The sequence below is a fragment of the Anser cygnoides genome, chromosome 1, assembly GCF_040182565.1.
Source record: "Anser cygnoides isolate HZ-2024a breed goose chromosome 1, Taihu_goose_T2T_genome, whole genome shotgun sequence".
NCBI lineage: Eukaryota > Metazoa > Chordata > Aves > Anseriformes > Anatidae > Anser > Anser cygnoides.
The window spans coordinates 131294513-131312073 of NC_089873.1; positions in this window are offsets into that span (position 1 = coordinate 131294513).

A 17561-nucleotide genomic window follows, 5' to 3' on the forward strand; every position below is an offset into this window, starting at 1 on the left:
AGGTGTGGTGCTGGCACACCAGGGGAAGAAGGCCATTGGTACCCAGGGATGAAGGAAAGACAGGAAAAGCAGACAATACACAGCCTCTCTGATGAGATGAGACCCCATAGCAAGCAGGCCTGAGGACCTGATTGAGTGTATTTAGATCAGGGACAGAAAGCTTTTATTCCTTTTATGTATTTTCCTCTAACATGCTTTGGATTGTCATAAAGTTTCTTTTGTTTGTTTGTTTGTATTTTTTTTTAGATTTTCAGTTAGTTGGGATAGACCCTCTTTCACAGGCACAGTACTTGTCACAAGGTGATCCTGCTCTTGGTGGAAATGTCTAGAAAATAGTAAAAGTCACTGTAACTTGAATCTAGCCATGTGAGTCCCCAGCAGCAGACAGGCTGGTGGTAAAAAAGGTTGTCCAAAAGTTTCAATCTAACACAGCTATGTATGAGCAGCATCACACAGGTATGTAGCTTGGCTGAACCTCGCGGGGTGACACTAGCTGAAGTGCACTAGCTTGCACTGTTCTGCACTGGAGGTATACAGTTCCATCCAGCACCTTTAGGCATCAAAAGCCTGTGAGTTACTGCATTTTCTGTCCTACTTTACCACTATTAGATGAACTCAATGACCATTTTTTTAAATAAAAAGTTTACACATTTTAGAGAACTGAAAAGCAACAGTCTCATCTAAGTATCGAGTATGACAAGTACTGAGATTTTCTTAAACTGTAAAAAGACAGATGGTCTGGCAAATGGCTTGGCTGTTAGCCTTTGCTCTGGCTAACCGAGAAACTGATGAAATTGCACATGCTTTAATTATATTCCTATTTTCAAACCACAGTTCTAATGTTTTCAGGGTTGTAAGAGTAGAGGCTGTGCTAATCTTTTTTTTTTTTCCTTTTTTTTAATTTTTTTTTCTAAAAGTATCTCTACTACTAAAAATATCTCTGTCATTGAAATCAAAGCAGAAATCATTCAGATTGTCTCATCATGTCCAGGTACTTTAAGCTGATCCCACCCTGCAGGGAAGTCATTTACTCGCAATTAACTTAAAATAACAACAACAACAGAAAAACAAATAATAATAATAAACAACAACAACAAACAGATAGGTCTTCTAGTTGCGTCTGCCTGAATTAAGAACACATGGACAATACATGCACTCATTCACAGCAAAATATCATACATACACTAGAACAAGCATTGCAATTTAATGCAAAATAAAACGAAACATAATTCAAAATTCAAGAACTAACTTGGAAAAACATTTGTGAAAGGTTTCAACAAATCACTTTAAACTCAGTTACTAATAATACGTTATGTGATGGCTGTAGATGCAAGCAGCAGCAGCAGTCAGAAACAAGGTGGACTTGGGAAGCTCAACTCTTAGGGTTTACTCAATGAGAAGAAAGAAGGATCCATTAACACAAACTACCCTCTATCCTGACCTTTGTAGCCTCTCTTTGATAGTCTCTCTTCATGTTTTTCCCCTTTCAGCTATTAACATAGTCCTGCAAAAATTCTTCTTTACAAATAATTTCACTAGTTTTCCTGATCTCCTAAATTTGAATATTGGTGAAATTTGTCCTGCAGCAGCAGCTGAATCCAGATATCTCTATTATATCACGGTAGCACCCAATGGCAGCTTCAGGAGTTTTCCATTCACCATCAGCCAGTTCAAACATCAAGATATCTATATGGACCAAGCCCCCAAAACACCATCTTGTGCTACCTCTCCTTATGTTGTTGGTGAACCCAGAGGGGCCTTAATGAGTGTATTGGGTTTATGTGGCAAGGTTTTGGTAGCAAGGGTGGCCTCTGTGAGAAGAATCCAGAAGTTGCCCCATGTTAGATAAGGGCCAGTTTCAGACGGCTCCAAAGGGACCCAATGCTGGCGAGAGCCAAGCCAATTAGCAATGTTGTTTGTGAAAGCATATTTAATAAAGGGAAAAAAAAAAAAAAAAAAAAAAAAAAACCTTCTGGGCAACAGCAAGGAGAGAGAAGCGGCCCTGCAGCCCCCCAGGTCAGTGCAGCAGGAGGGCAGGAGGTGCTCCAGGCACGCAGCAGCAGTTCCCCTGCGGGCTGTGGAGAGGCCCCTGGTGGAGCAGGCTGTCCCCCTGCAGCCCATGGGTCCCACACGGAGCAGATCTCCACGCTGCAGCCCGTGGAGGAGCCCCCGGTGGAGCAGGTGGATGTGGCCTGGAGGAGGCTGCGGCCCATGGAGAGCCCCCGCAGGAGCAGGCCCCGGGCCGGAGCTGCAGCCCGTGGAGAGGAGCCCACGCAGGAGCAGGGGTCTGGGGGGAGCTGCCGCCCGTGGGGGACCCGTGCTGGAGCAGTTTGCTCCTGGGGGATGGACCCCGTGGTACGGAGCCGTGTGGGAGCAGTGCTTGAAGAGCTGCTGCCTGTGGGCAGCCCCCGCAGGCTCAGTTCGGGCAGGACGGCATCCCGTGGGAGGGACCCCACGGGGAGCAGGGGCAGAGTGACCGTGAGGGAGCGGCAGAGATGAAGCGTTAGGAAGTGACCATAGCCCCCATTCCCCCTTCTGCTGCACCACTCGGGGTGAGGAGGTGGAAAAGGGTGGATGGGGAGAAGGCGTTTTTAGGGTTTTATGTTGTTGTTTCTCACTGCTCCAGCTTGTTAGTAATAGGTAATAAATTTTATTAATCTCCCTACACTGAGTCTGTTTTGCCCGTGACAATAATTGTTGAGTAATCTCCCTGTCCTTATCTCAACCCATGAGCTTTTTTCATTGTATTTTCTCCCCCTTGCCATTTGTGGAGGGGGGAGTGAGAGAGCAGTTGTGGTGGAATGAGATGTTCTGCCTCTTTTTCTTGTGGTGATATCCCTGCACAAATATGATATAGTTCATGAGGCAGAGTGGAAAAAAATCATCTTCCTCCAGCTGGTGGATGCTCACAGTGTGGTGCCACAGACTTCATACAAAGCAGGACATTAATGTTTTCTCTTTGTAGGGCTGAAATGTAGTCTGTAAACCATCTGAAGAAGTGCCACACTAGTAGAAATATTTCTCTACAGTGCAGCCAAAGAACAAGAGAAGATCACACATAATCACACCTCAAACCAGCAAGTCATCATCAAGGGCACGATATGCTGTACAACAGGTTACAGTATAAAGCACACTGAAATTTTGTGAATCTGCCTACAGAGAAACAAGTCACCTTCCCTGTGACTTCTAGAAATGTCTTTCCTCTTTCTAGTTGCTTTGTTTAAAACTTACCCATCTCTACACAATCGAACAGCAAATTTCCTTTCCTATTCTCAGGACAAGAAAAATTGTTCACAGGAAGAAAGCAAATGCTTAAGAAAGTCAAGCATGAAATACAGGTCAGCAGGCCTGAGCAGGAGAGCAAAGCTAGGAAACTACTGAAACTATCCGTGCAGGGAAAAAACCTTTAAGATTACACAATCTTAGGATAAACCCTTAGTTGCAGAAGTCAATTTTACCCCTTTCTCATCAGTGGTCTAGAATTTCACATCTACTGTATAAAGGAAAAAATAGCCACCTGTACATTTTACTTGTTACCTGCAAATTCCTATGAAACAATACTGCCTCCACAATGTATAGTTAAGTGCTCTGGCTTACACTTCTCCGAACTATATGCTTGTCTGTTAAGCAGCACTAGCAGTGCATGTCTGCCCCAGCCAACAAAATGGACCATGGACCATCCCTGGCTGAGTTGCAGAACATCTTGCAGCTAAGCTTTCTAATTTACCCCCACACCACCACCACCAACCCCCAAAAAACACCAGCCTTATCCGTATCGCCTGTTAAGAATAGTCTACGGCCCATGCTGTTCCCTAAGCACTGTTGGCCTTACATGAAGAGTGCTTATTGACCACAAAAACTGTACCAGAGAATGTGCTGACAATTCAATAGGATTGGGGTCCACTAACCTACAGCCTTACTTAATGAATACCATACCCCACTGTGGATGTAACCCCAAGATCATGAAGTCCAGCTGCTGCCAGAATGCAGAAACTAAATTTTATGGGTCTTTCATTAAAATAATCTGTCTCCATTTTAAAACAAGTGTGGGCTTTTCTTCCTCTGATGCTGAAAGGGCTGGAGCCCTGGAGTAGAAGAACTGCTTCCTTCTCAAAAAAAGCATACCACAGGGCATGCAAGGTCCACAAATAATTATGACCAGGTACCTCTTCAAAGCAGAAAATTCACAGAAATTTCATTTTGAAAACAAGCCAAGCAGTAACATTTTGTGGCTTCTCTGACTTCCAAATCTCTTTCTTCCACCATCTTTGAGGCCTGTCCATGGGTCTGTTCCCTGCAGAAACCAGCCATGGTGCCTCTTTCTTACAGTCAGTATCCATGCCACAGCTTTACTGTCAGCTCTGCCTCCTTCCCCCACCCTACTTGCCACATCTAGGCTCTGAAAGCTTCTTCCAGCCAAATCAGCCCAGCAGTTCTCAAGGAGAGGGACTCTCCTTTTTCTCCCATCAACTTCACCTTTTAACCAGGCTGTGCCAGCCAGCATGGGACAACTAAGCAGCCTTACATTCTTCTGCCTGGCCACATGGTCTTTAAGATAATTCAGAATATAAGTACTAAACACAGTAAACATCCACAGTCTATGTTGTGTACCCCCATGTCTCACCTGCAAGGCTGCTCCAGAGCCTCACTGGTTTCCTAATTAATTGAGTTCTTCAACTGATAAGTCTAAGGTTGACTCTTGGTCATTCATATCCTCTTAGTTTTCCAGTATTACATACCAGGTAGTGCAGAACAGACAGATACTACAGATACTAGACAAAACTCATTTACTGAAGTCTCATATAGCCTGGAAAATCTCTTGATGCTGAGGAATCACTGCAACATTTTCCCACCAATTTCTCTGAATTTAAACCAAGCTTTTTTTTTTTTTTTTTTTTTTTTCCTGAGATCCTCCAAATCTCTCATTGGCAGAGCAACTTCTGGGACCAGAGGCAGCAACCAGCTGTTAGGCATCAGCTTGAAAGCGATGGCAAAGCACACTGCAGAGGGGCTACTGAGAAAGAGAGTCCAAAAACCTGGTCTGTGAAGCCTATAATGTGGATCCATCCATATTTCTGGCTTGGGTCTGGAAATAACACACCAACTTTTGCATAAATTAGTGCCCAGTTAATGCAACCTTCCCTGGGCTATTAGACTGGGGAAGTGGTGTTTGCACATGCCTTTTTCTACATGGGCTGAGCTATTTGCATTCTGTACTGCCCACTGGCTCTGCTCTACACCCTAAATGGCTACAAGTGACAGCAGGGACCACGTTGTCTCTTCCCCAAGACTAAGCAAGAACAGGCAAACAGACCAAATGATTCATCCTTTCATCTTTTCAGATTACCTGGATAACTGCCTGGTCACCAGCTAACAGAGTAAGAGCTGATGCTATTTGACAAATATGGTGAAAGCAGAAGGGTATTAGTTTAAGAATTTCAGCATTAAATGGTAAAAGATCTATCTACAATGATCTGCCAGAAAAAGAAATGCCATTGAAAACCTTGTCATGCCTCTGTGTGCTGTCATATACCAAAGCACAAATAAAGGCATTCAGAGTAACTTTTAAATGATTTTAAGCTTTATTGCAAATTGTCCTAAAGATATCTTAGCATGACATGGCATGAGTTGGTTGCCCATGACATTTATTTCCTATGGCATGGCAGCTTGCCATAGTATCTGCAGTGTGATTCAAGAATGGAACAAAGAGCAAACAAATGTTAATGTGCCATATGCAAACAACATTTAAATTTGCTGTTGGCAGTATAATTCGAAGCGTTATTCAGGAAACTTCCAGCCATGACCCTTATTAGAAATGTCAGTCTACAGTTAAGTACTCGCACCTATTTAAAAAGAAATAAACCTGCAGGCTTTTTTTCTTTTTTTTTTTTTTGAATTAGCTTTGATGGGAATATGGTTTTTTTTTTGTGTTTTTTTTTTTTTTAAACTTGTGGCTATTTACACTGTCATAAACCTAATCTTGACAAAATCTACCAGATTTATTAATGAAGTACTCAATTGTGTATTTTAGAGTGTGAACAAGATGGATTTCATCCACCACAATGATTACAGAACCAGAACATTATTTTCATTTTTAATTTCAGAATTTTATATAAAATTTGAGACAAGTTAGTTCAGAGAGTAACTCTCATAGGGCAGAATCTCTGTTTATACAAATAGACACTGCTCTCTTCAGTGAAATTAAATCTGATTGCTGATTTTAAAGACTTCTTTGAAGGAGTGTTGAGTTAAATGCTACATGCCTATGTATACAAATGGGGAGGAGAATAGAAAGAAATAAGGACAGTGTGCGTCATGGGAGGTAGGCTTTACCACAGTCCAAGTAATCATTCTGTGTTGAAGTAACCTTTTCTCTAGGAAAAATTATCTAAACCCTCACACTGCTGTAAGAAGTCTGATTTCTGATGAAAGTCCATTTCTAAGAGAATGCTTGTTGGAACTGCAAAATAAGTCTTGAAATAGAAGAAAGACCTGATATGACAATATAACCAGCAAAATAGCCCTAAATGTTTTCTAATACACAGTCCTAAATGTTTTCTAATACAACTGAAGCAATTTGTTCTGATAACCTCTTTTAACAATGTAGATCATGGTCCCCAGTGTTCGACATACTGAATGCTAAACTAAGACAGCAGATTCCTGGTGAAATTCCTGGTGAGGATGATCCAGCATCTGTAGCACACTTTTCTTGTCAAGCAGCAGTGGAGAGGTCCTCAGAGAGCTCAGATCAGTCTCTGCTTGGTCAGTGAGGGTATCACCACAGCCCTAATGTGTAGTCCACTAAATGTGCACTCTCGTGCACCGCACTGGTCAGATACTAACCTTCTGATGTCATCAAAACGTAAGATTTCAGTCTTGTTGAAACAGAAGGTAAACATAAACATTAGGACCCAAGGGAATAGCATGAAACTGCAACAGAAGTTCTGACGGTATCAGGAAAAGGTTCTTCACCAAGAGGGGGATCAGGCACTGGAACAGGTTCCCCACGGCAGTGGTCACGGCACCAAGCTTGCCAGAGTTCAAGGAGCGTTTGGACAACGCTCTCAGACATAGGGTCTGATTTTTGTGTGGTCCTGTGTGGAGCCAGGAGCTGGACTCGATGATTCTTGTGGGTCCCTTCCAACTCACGATATTCTATGATTTATCCCAATGGTTTTCAATGATGCTATACCATACATAGCATTTTGGTGATACTATAACATCAACACTATGTACATATGTGTGTGTGTGCCTTGTGAGTGTGTATGTGTCTGTGCCTGCTTGTGTGGAAAACTCTTATCCAAGGCTTTTCATTTAGCAATAACAGGGTATAATTGTTTCTCTTTGGTCGAATTCTTCTAATGTTGTTTTTTCTATCCAAAGTAAAATTCAGCCAGCACATTTAATCCCATAAATATTCATCACAGGTGTCTGTATAATGTTTATTCCTAACTGGCTGTGCTGGGGAGAGGTATACTTGCTTATGTGATGAGTATTCATCAGTGCTGTGGTACTATAAATTAGTTTTTAAGATCTGGCAAGTTTTGTATATTTCATGTGGGTTTGTTCATACTATGATGGAACACTAATAACTTGTAAAGGTTTTTCACTATACTCATTCTACTAACATGATTTTTGTATTAGGAAAAAGATGGTGAATTGGTGTTCAGTATTATCATTCCAGGTAAAAGCACAACATCCTAACAAACACAATACTTGATCTTTAAGTCTATGCCTTGATAAACCCATTTACATGAATCAGGTCAGAACAGCTGAACATGAGATGATCTGCATTTATTGATTAAAGAATCTCACTCAAAAGGGATCCTCACTGCTCGCTGAATTTGAAATTCTAAAGGTTGCTTCAAAATAATCAACTTTGCCTTCATGTGTGGCTGGTTTCTGGTTTACCCCTTTTGCTATTCACAACAGTATCACTTTATGCAAAGCACAGGCTTGCCTTGCTTGAAACACGGTAATGCAAGAAGTATTGTGCTATCAATTGCTCAGGGATTTCACTCTTGCATTTAAGACAGCAACACTGCAACCTCGTTTTTCTCATCATAGTAGGCAGCTCTATTTACTCTGCCCTTAGGGCCCCCCATGCACCCAAACACACCCCTAGCTGTCAGTGTGACTGTAAAACCCTGCCTGATCTCTTCTGTGAACAGCTACATGTCACTCAGCTTTCAGAAAACTGAGCAAGGGCTTGAACAAGCCTTAGATATAGTAGTCTTTGAAGCCTTGTGCAGGAATTGGAGGGAGTGTCACTGAAAAGGAAGTTTGACCTCCTCCAGTTTCTCTCACCCTATGGGCATCTGGCTCACATGTATTAGCCTTACAGCATACTAAATTAATTTGTCCAATTGCTGCTTATAATGATCGCATGGTGTTTTATATTCACTGTTCTTGAGGTGCCTAAAGCAACACACATGTTGCAGCACTATTTTTACTTTCAAAGATCATTTCAAAAGCCTGCATTGTATCAGCTCTTTATTGTTCCAGTTAGACAGGAACAAATAGCTGCAACTTGCAGGAGTTCTCTATTGTCTCTTACCCAAGCAGTGTACATCAGATATCAGCATTTATGTTCTAGTAACCTGTCACATGGCACAAGTGTCTTTTATACCGGTAACTCCCAAGTTTATTAAAATAGGTGAAGAATAAAAAACAATTAGCCAAATCACAACTCAGGTATCTGGCAGCAGTGATAGATCTCATATTCCATGATATATCATTTTTTCTAATTGACCTGGGGCTCCTGTACACAAGAAACATGCCTGTTCTGGGATCGCTGTCTTTAGGAAGACTGTTCATGCAATCTTTGGACTCTTATTTGCATGGTGTGTAAGAAAGGCAGGGTGTTTGGATAGTCATCTTCCGTTATACAAGGAGAGTAACTGTCTCCTGTTCAGAGAGTAACATCCTTTCCATCCATTTCTCACAGAGCTGACCTCGAGACCTGTGGGAGATGTATCACAGGAGGCTGTTCCCTTCACCTTAGGTAGGTGAGCACTTATGTCTCTTACAAAAGCCTTCACCTCTTCAGGCATGGCATGCAGGGACTGGAAGACAAGTGACATGGATCCCACTCTCACTGGCCATGTTTATCTTTTGTACAGAACTTATACTTTTAGTAAGTTCTTTTGTTTGCTTGTGTTTAACACAGCCTATGATTTTTCGTCTTGATCAGGGAGCAAGTTGGCATCTGTTTTTTTGTGATTGAAATGGAAAAAGACCCTTGAAAGAGTGTCTTCTCTTACCTTTGCACCAGAAACAACCAGGAAACAACCTTTGGGTTAATGAAGCTGGGGAAAAGATTAATAGAATTAGTGAAAACAGTAGAAAACTTTTTCCGTGCACAACTGTCTCTTTGTACCATTTCTCATGAAACATTTCCATACACTCATTTTTGTGGCTGTGAAGAAAAAGGTAGAGGTTCAAAGCTTTCTCCTCAGATTAGAGGATTTGTTGTAGAAAGAAAGAAAAACAAAACAAAACAAAACAAGAACAAACAAACAAAAAAACTTATGTTCTTGATGGAACCAAGCTATTTTCCGAAGTCTATTTTTGGATGTGACCAAAAGCCCTAACATTCTTAATCAATCAGAATCAATTGTTCTTCTTGAGTTGCAGTTATTACTTTCCTTATTTAAAGGAAACATATTTAAAATTATTTCACCATTTCTGAAAATCCTTATCATCATAATCATCATCATCTGAGGTTTGGGGGATCAAATACCTAAAAGGAAATCATAGATGGGAATTCTACTGAGGTACAGAAGTTACCATAAACAGAAGAATGAGCAAGGTTCATTTGAAACTCATCCCCCAAAGAGATCCAGAGAAGCCCTCTCCTGGACTTGTTTTTCAGCCTTCAGCTTCATGAACAGAGGATAACAGGCACAAAATATCTCAGGACTCTTTAACTTAACATGGTAAGAAGAGAGATTACCCTCAGAATGCTGTGTATGAACATATACAGATATTTGTTATTCCCATTCTACATAGTCTGGGATTACACAATGCAGACTTTAACTGATGTAGTTTTACTTGGTTCAATTTTTGTTACTTAACCCAAAGTCATTGCTAAAATAACCTACAGCAAAAACTCCTTCATCCTATTTCTGCATATCATTATTGCTCTTTGTCTCTCTGTTCCCTTCTGAGGAATATGACGTCTGTTACCTCCATTAAATCTAAACAATGACTCAACCTGCAATGACAACACAAAGCTAGAAAATGATTTCCCAAACCCATTTTCAATAACATTTGCAATGGAGAGGTCCCTAGTAGTTATAAGAAGATGAGAGCACAGAGGAGCTGACTCACCTGGCAGTCAGAAGACCAGTCTGCCACTATTTCCAAGCCAATTCCGATTTAATTACAAGATATTTTCTAAAAGAAAATTCTACCAAAATTAATAAATATAAATTTCAACATGATTCTAAAAATGGTCTGCTTATGGATTGCTTCAATTTCCTTTCCAGCATGCCCTGTTTTTGTTTTTTTTTGTTTTGTTTTTTTTTGCCCTTTGGTTTCATAATGTTGTTGGGCTGCATGTTTTCTTTTTCACTTTTCAAAGGAGAAAGTTTGTCATCCTTGTCAATCAAAAGATCATTGGAGCTCTTGTGTCCTGCCTCATTAGAATATACCCAATCAATTACATCCATTCTGTTTTCCTCACTATTTTCCTGAGTTTCCTCTACCACCCATGAGTATTTTTAAGCATCTCAATTTATCTTATATTTGATAATGACAATGAGCTTCCCCTTTTGGAGATAGTCCAGCAACAGGATCCTAAATCTAATTTGGGTTTCTTGCCTCTTCCAAGACTCTTGTAAACAATCGGTTTCTTCTCATGGGAAATCAGCTTAAAAGGAGCTACTGCAGAGAGATTCCTCTAGGACATGTAGGAAGGTGTTCTGCAGAAAGAAAACATTAACCTTACTTTTCTCTTAGCTGGAAGGTAGTGAAGTTTGCATCACATGAATTAAGTGCTTGTGAAGGCTCAGCCAACCGAACTCGTATTCTCAGTGCCTCTCTCTCCTTCACAGTTACAGCTGAGTCTGAGGGAAAACAGGTCAGCTCCCTCAGTTCCTCTGGCAGGTGAACAACTTGTTCCATCCTTTTGCTGTGGTTCGCCTCGAAATCAAAAGAAACCGTTTTCTGAGAGGAAGGTGGTTGTGTATGCATTAATCATAGTTTGTGGGGGATTCTCCTCTGAGGCTGTACAAGGAAAGGAAAAGCAAGCACCTGCTTCAGGAGGTAAGCCCTTAGGGACAAACTGCAAAGACAAGTCAAGACAAACACTTGTCTTGCTGGTGAGGGTGGGCTGAGAAAGACCTTGCTGTAACACATGCCATAAGTGGGACATGGAGAAAGCTGGGCAGGGCAAAATTTTTCAGAATATTTCAGCACCTAAAGATGCAATCAGAGCCCAGTGGGATTTTGAAAAGCATTGGAGCAACTCAGGTGCTTCATATCCACTTGCTGGAAATGCCTATCTGGTTCTTCCAGGGCTTCAAGTGCTTGCAAACTGGGCGGATCATCTGAGCATTATGTACCCTGAAATGCCCAGAGCTAATTGGGAAAGAACTGGTCCCAGAAACCTTCCTTCGATGTAGAGACAAGTTAACTGGGAAAACTGCAGCAGCAGCAGCAAGGCAACCCTCTGCACCAGGGACCACTTCTGAGCCCATTGCCATAAGCTTTGTACCTTGTGGCATGAGGGGAAGGGTTGAGAGGATTTTGTGAAGTACTGTCGGTCACTGCAGAGCATAAGGGGAGGGCACAGCACCAGAAGAAATGTAAGTTTTGAGTGGCCTATAAAAATTGCAGCTAAATTAAAATGAAAATCTCAGTATGCCTCTCTATACTCAAAAGGTCTTGGTATCTTACTTCACATGTCACCCACAACCGCAGCCACATACCTTCTAACACTGAACAACACATACCTAAGTGTTGGTAACTTCATTTTTTACCACTTGCCCATATTTTCTTTTTTCCTTTCATTCCCTTATATTGCTATTATGCCATTCTTGCTCACCTTCATTTTACCCTTTGCCTTCCTAATAGAAGGTTGTAAAATGATGTTTCACAATATGTTCTCTGGGAGAAGGAAGAAGTATATCATCTGCCATCATCAAAATGGACAACAACTCTCACCACAAAGCTCCTGACTACTGAGAGGGATGTCACTACATCGTGCCCTGTGGAGTCCCCATCCCACCACCCCACACCAACCACAATGGAGCATCCTGCAGCACCTCTGCCAAACCGTGCAGATCCAGCTTTCACTGGGACTTTAAAATACCTTTAATTGATCACAGTTCCAGGCCTGGAACTCAGAGCAAGTCAGAAAATGTCTCAGGCACTCATTTTTAAGAGAATGCCATGCCACTCCTTTTTTTTTTTTCTTTTTTTTTTTTTCCCAAGAAATTTGTTTGAAGGTGACCTTGTAATTGTACATGGTCACATATAACCAATGTTTCAAGATTGCTGTGGTTTTATATTACCTTTAATCAATGCAACACATATTAACTAAGTACTTCATTGTGATCTTGCATGATTTATTAGGTCTTCCTTCATTAATGTGTTTGATCAGAAAAGTAATTAAACAATGAACTGTGGCAGCAACACATACTTTGCATCAATTATTAAAAGCAGGTTTCTTGGAATAAAAATGTGATAATGAATGCTTGAGCTACCATGGGTTACACTTTATGTCAAATTATCTGAACTGTTAGTAACACTAATACTTGGCTTTGCTGCATATGAACAAACTAGATATGACAGTGGTGAAGACAAGCATACTAAATTTGTTTCCAACACTGATACTTTAAATAACAGCAGATAAGGATTGAGTTCCTAGACTTGAATTACTATGCAGGTATGTCCTATATATTAATATCTGTTTTTTAAAACAATGCTAGGCCTCTTTTGTCATCTTCATTACCAGTTACTAAGTATACTCATACCATATCCGGAATTTGCTATGCTGAACACAGAAGGTATTAGTAATGTCTCCATGGATAAAACAATATTTAGATCCCCCATGTGAAATTTTAACCTAAAAAAAATAAATCTATTTCCTTACTTGTTCTTCAAAACGTATTCTTCCTGCACTGTTGTGGTTCATTTTCCTATGGTTTACTAAGCTTAGTTTATGCCAATCAAATTACGCATGTTGAAAGTTATTCAGACCTCACAGGATTGTTCCTTAGCAGACAACGGTACTGCTTTCCTGGGTGAATCTCATTCTGCTCACATTCCTCTGTCAGATACTAAGAATTACACTGACAGGGCATATTCCATTCTTGCTTCCCTCTCAGTTATTTCTGAGGAAATGTTCTCATATATTTGTCATGTTTAGTAGAAGAATTAAAAAAAAAAAAAAAAAAAAAAAGAGTAACCATCCCATACTCCTCCTTAAGAGGGAAGTATTCATTCCATTGTTCCTTAAATGCCATACTGCTATTTAAAGCTCCCTCTACTATAATCCAGGATTGAGATAACAATCTATCTACTTTATTTCATGTGCTTGATGTACTCTTCAAACATTGGACCCCAACTGTTTTGAGAAATACTACATCCCTACAACCATGCATTCATACCTGTGTCTGTCTTATTAAAACACATAATTTTGAGAAGTAGTTTCCTCTTTATTCCCTGTTAATTAAAATCTAGCTTCAGCCTTCTTCACCACCATAAAGTATTTGGACTGAATTTCCTCAGTGACAGTTTCATATATTGCTCAGATCATCTCCCAGATGTGGCCGGCCATGAGCTGATTAACTTCTCGACCAACAGGACATTTGGAGGAATACATTTCTGTAATGGGTTTCAGCTTGTGCCAGAGGAAGGGAATGTTCCTATGAGTGGGAGTTTACTGTCTTTCATGATATTGGCTTACAGTATACCATTGCCATCTGACTTACAAAAGGCACACTCACTTCCATCTGGCTGAGTTTGTAAGTTATCTGCCTGCACCTATCATTCACTTCTAGATGACAACCACGCATTATGCAAACGCCGGCACTCTGATGGAAAACAAAGATAAGCAATAAAAATCAGTGTTTTTCATAATCAGTGTACATTTCTTAGAACTTCTTTGTTCCCCAACAGACCTCCAGTTTCCCCAGTGCAGTCAACTGAGCACAGCAATGATTCCCATCTAAATAACTACTTACTGCTACTGCCTTCCTGTTACCAGTTTCTGCCTTCCATTCTTAAATTGGCATCTCACTAACAAAAAGGTGCATCTGTCCTCCTTCCGTCTTATGCAGATGACAGAGCACACATACCCCACACATGCAAGAAGTACAAAAGAGCCCAACCTTGCTCTGGATGGATTGGGAAGGATTTTGAATTAAAATTGTTCTAAAATCCCTTGATTCATTTAAGTGCTACTCCCACAACCGTTAAGCTTCTTTCCACTACGAATTTACAAATATGTGTATTCTACATACACTTACAGTGTCACACTAAAATTTCAAGAAGCTGCAAATAACGCCATAGCCCATCCCAATTTTTACTACACTAGATACAGGCTTTTATGCAGGATTCTTTAGCAGATTTCATTGCATTGCACTACAGAATGACAATACCAGGATCTTTTATAATATTTTGATGCTACACTATAACATGCTTAACTTTTCTGTTATATGCTATCAGGTACAAACATTGTTTCATACAGAAATATTCACTTTAATCAACTTAACTAAGAGAATCCTCAACCTGCACCATGGTAAATATATTATACACGTTTTCAGGCTGACCAGGGTTTGATACGGCCTCAAGGCTCCCTGATTTTGCATATTCGAGGAGTTATCATTGAATGTGATATAGATAAAAGGACATTATTATCAGTAGGGAAAAAGAAAAGGCGAGAGAAAAAGAAAAAAAAAAACTTTCTGCTTGCAAAACACATCATCCTTTTACACGACCAAAGATAATTTAAGGACATCGTTAGCCTTTATCTGCAGTAAAGACTTAAAAAGCAAGCTGCTATGAAAAATTAATTCTGATAAGTATCCAGACATGCTTCTATCTGACCCACAGCACTCACACTTGTTTCACCTTCCCCGCAACTTGCTGTGATGCTAACCCCTTGTTCTGCATTATCAGCTCCCAACCTTGGGCTGAGCTTTCAGGCTCTCATGTCGTTTGAACACCGTTGGCATCATACTTCAAAAAGTTGCCTTCTGTTATCTCAGATGTTTTGTGAAAGTCCAATTGAGGATGTTTTTCCCAAGTGGGTGCTGGAAACTGAATGTTTCATTTTATCCTGTGCCAGCTTTGATTACAGCAAGGACTCTCTGTACAGCAGTCAGAAAGGGAGTTTTGCTTGTAAAATGCTTTAGAGCTCATTCAGAGCTCCATGACCACAGATCTGCTCACTGTCCTATAGCACGTTTCCATTTTGCCTTAGCTTAGGTGTAATGCTGGAGTCCCTTTAGGTTAGATTTAAATATTTGTGCCTTTATTGCAACGCTCATTTTACTTGTACTGCAGTTACAGCATGGACCTTCAGAGCAGAAGCAATTTCACATTGTCCAACATTACTCAACAGCTAAAGCTTATACAGTATTTCTAAATGTCTTGAGACATGGAAGAACAAGGTGAACAGTGTTTCAAGGAAAGTTCCTAATGGTGAATATTTAGTGCCCTTTTCAGGATTTGGGAACAAGCTCCCAAGCTACAGAGGGGAGGAAGAATGACATTATTTGGGAAAAAATAGGCACTAAAGAGAAGACCATGCTTAGAGGTCAAGTAGTGGAAGAGTGCTTGTGCCATGATAGTTCCCCCAGAAGAGTCTCCGTTCCAGATAAGTGTCTCTTACTGTTCTTTTAACTCAGTGATATTTTGTTCTACATTTTTTATCTTTGTTAGTACCCAAGTTGATCATGCAAGGGCTGAGAATGCAAAGACAATAAGAAAAGTATTCAAGTTGTTGATAGAAACACGTAAGTTCGGGTGGTGAAAAAGAGGAAAGAGGAGTTTTAAGATCCATTCACTATTTAGAGTAGTTGGAGAGATACCTCTTAATATGAAAGAGCAGAAGCTGCTAGCTTGCTAGCCATTGCTTTCAGATAACTGCTTGATAAGGCCTTTTCTTCCACATAGAATTTGCCGAGGAGGTTTTAAATGACTGTGATCTGCCAATGATAACTCTAAAATCCACCTCCTCACCTCTGGAGATGGCTACTCTGTGTCTCTCTAAGATACATTATTTCTTTCCAGGATGCCCATTTATCTGTGCAGATGAAGATCCATTGATCTGAAGGATCTCCTACACCCTTTCTCTGCTATACGCAGTAGGAGAAAAAAAAAAAAAAGTTTCTTCACACAGTTTACTTCTTACCTATCAGACAAAGTCATTACTTCTGAAGACAGGCAACTCAAAATTACAGTAGTCTTTCTGTTTCTCAGAGTTATTCGCATAACAGTCTAATCAGTCTGATGGTCCTCAGGTTGCATCAGGACTGCAGAACAAATGTCTGTTCTCTTTTTTCCTTCTGCTACAAAATACTTCTTGTTCACCAAGACAGACAGCTTTCTGTCACTACTAAAAAGACATGCAGGCCTACTTAAAAACAAAGAAAAATTCAATTTTTACATGGCAGAGTTATTTGCAGGTACATGAAAATTACATAGATTTAACCCAGCTGCTGTATGTTGATATTTCAGTCTTCAAAGTGCTCTTCTTCCTTCTGTATTGGGCCACCATTAATGTGAAATCCCATGCTTGAGAGCTTTAGATGGATAACTTATGCCTTTCCAACGTCCCTTTATTTTCTCTACCCTAATGTGCCACAGGAAGATCAAATTCTGCAATTTTTCTTTGTTATTGTTGTAGTATTGTTGTAGTGTTGTTGTTGTCATTTAAAAGGACTGAGAAAATAATCTTCTCCAAGAGTAGCATTTTCTTACACACCAAATCATCCTGAAGTATTTGTACTGTAAATATGATTCCAATCAGACCTCGTCCTTTTCAAATCATTGCCTCTTCCTTAGCTCCCCAAGCAACAATGAAGGCAAAAGACAGATGTTGCTGGGTAGTTCCTGTGTTCTTGAACCTGGACTGGAACCCATCCTTCTTACCATGATGCAGTCAAGATTAATATATGCTTTTATCTCTCAAGTGAAAGTGCAGCATTTATTCTAATGAATACTGCCAAGATTCAAGCAAGTTTATTTCCAGTGGACCATTTTATCTGCCATTTTTCTTAATGGGAAAACAAATGATGAAAATGAAGCCTAGCAGACAAAAGTATTATAGAAAGACCTATTAAGCTAGAAGTAAACTCAGAAACTCAGAATAGCTTTCAAAGCCAAACATAATTTATTTGATCAAAATCAACTAGCCCCCCTTCAGCTGTTATGACTGTGCACTTCTGTAATATGCTCAGAGGGATGTGTATCCTCAAGCACATATGTGTAAAATATGTATAATACCATCACGCATCTATTGGAATTATTTAGAGGACAGAATGTGTCTGAAAGGCCATACTAAAAAGGATATGTTATATGTTCTAGGCTGTGGAAACTGAAATGCG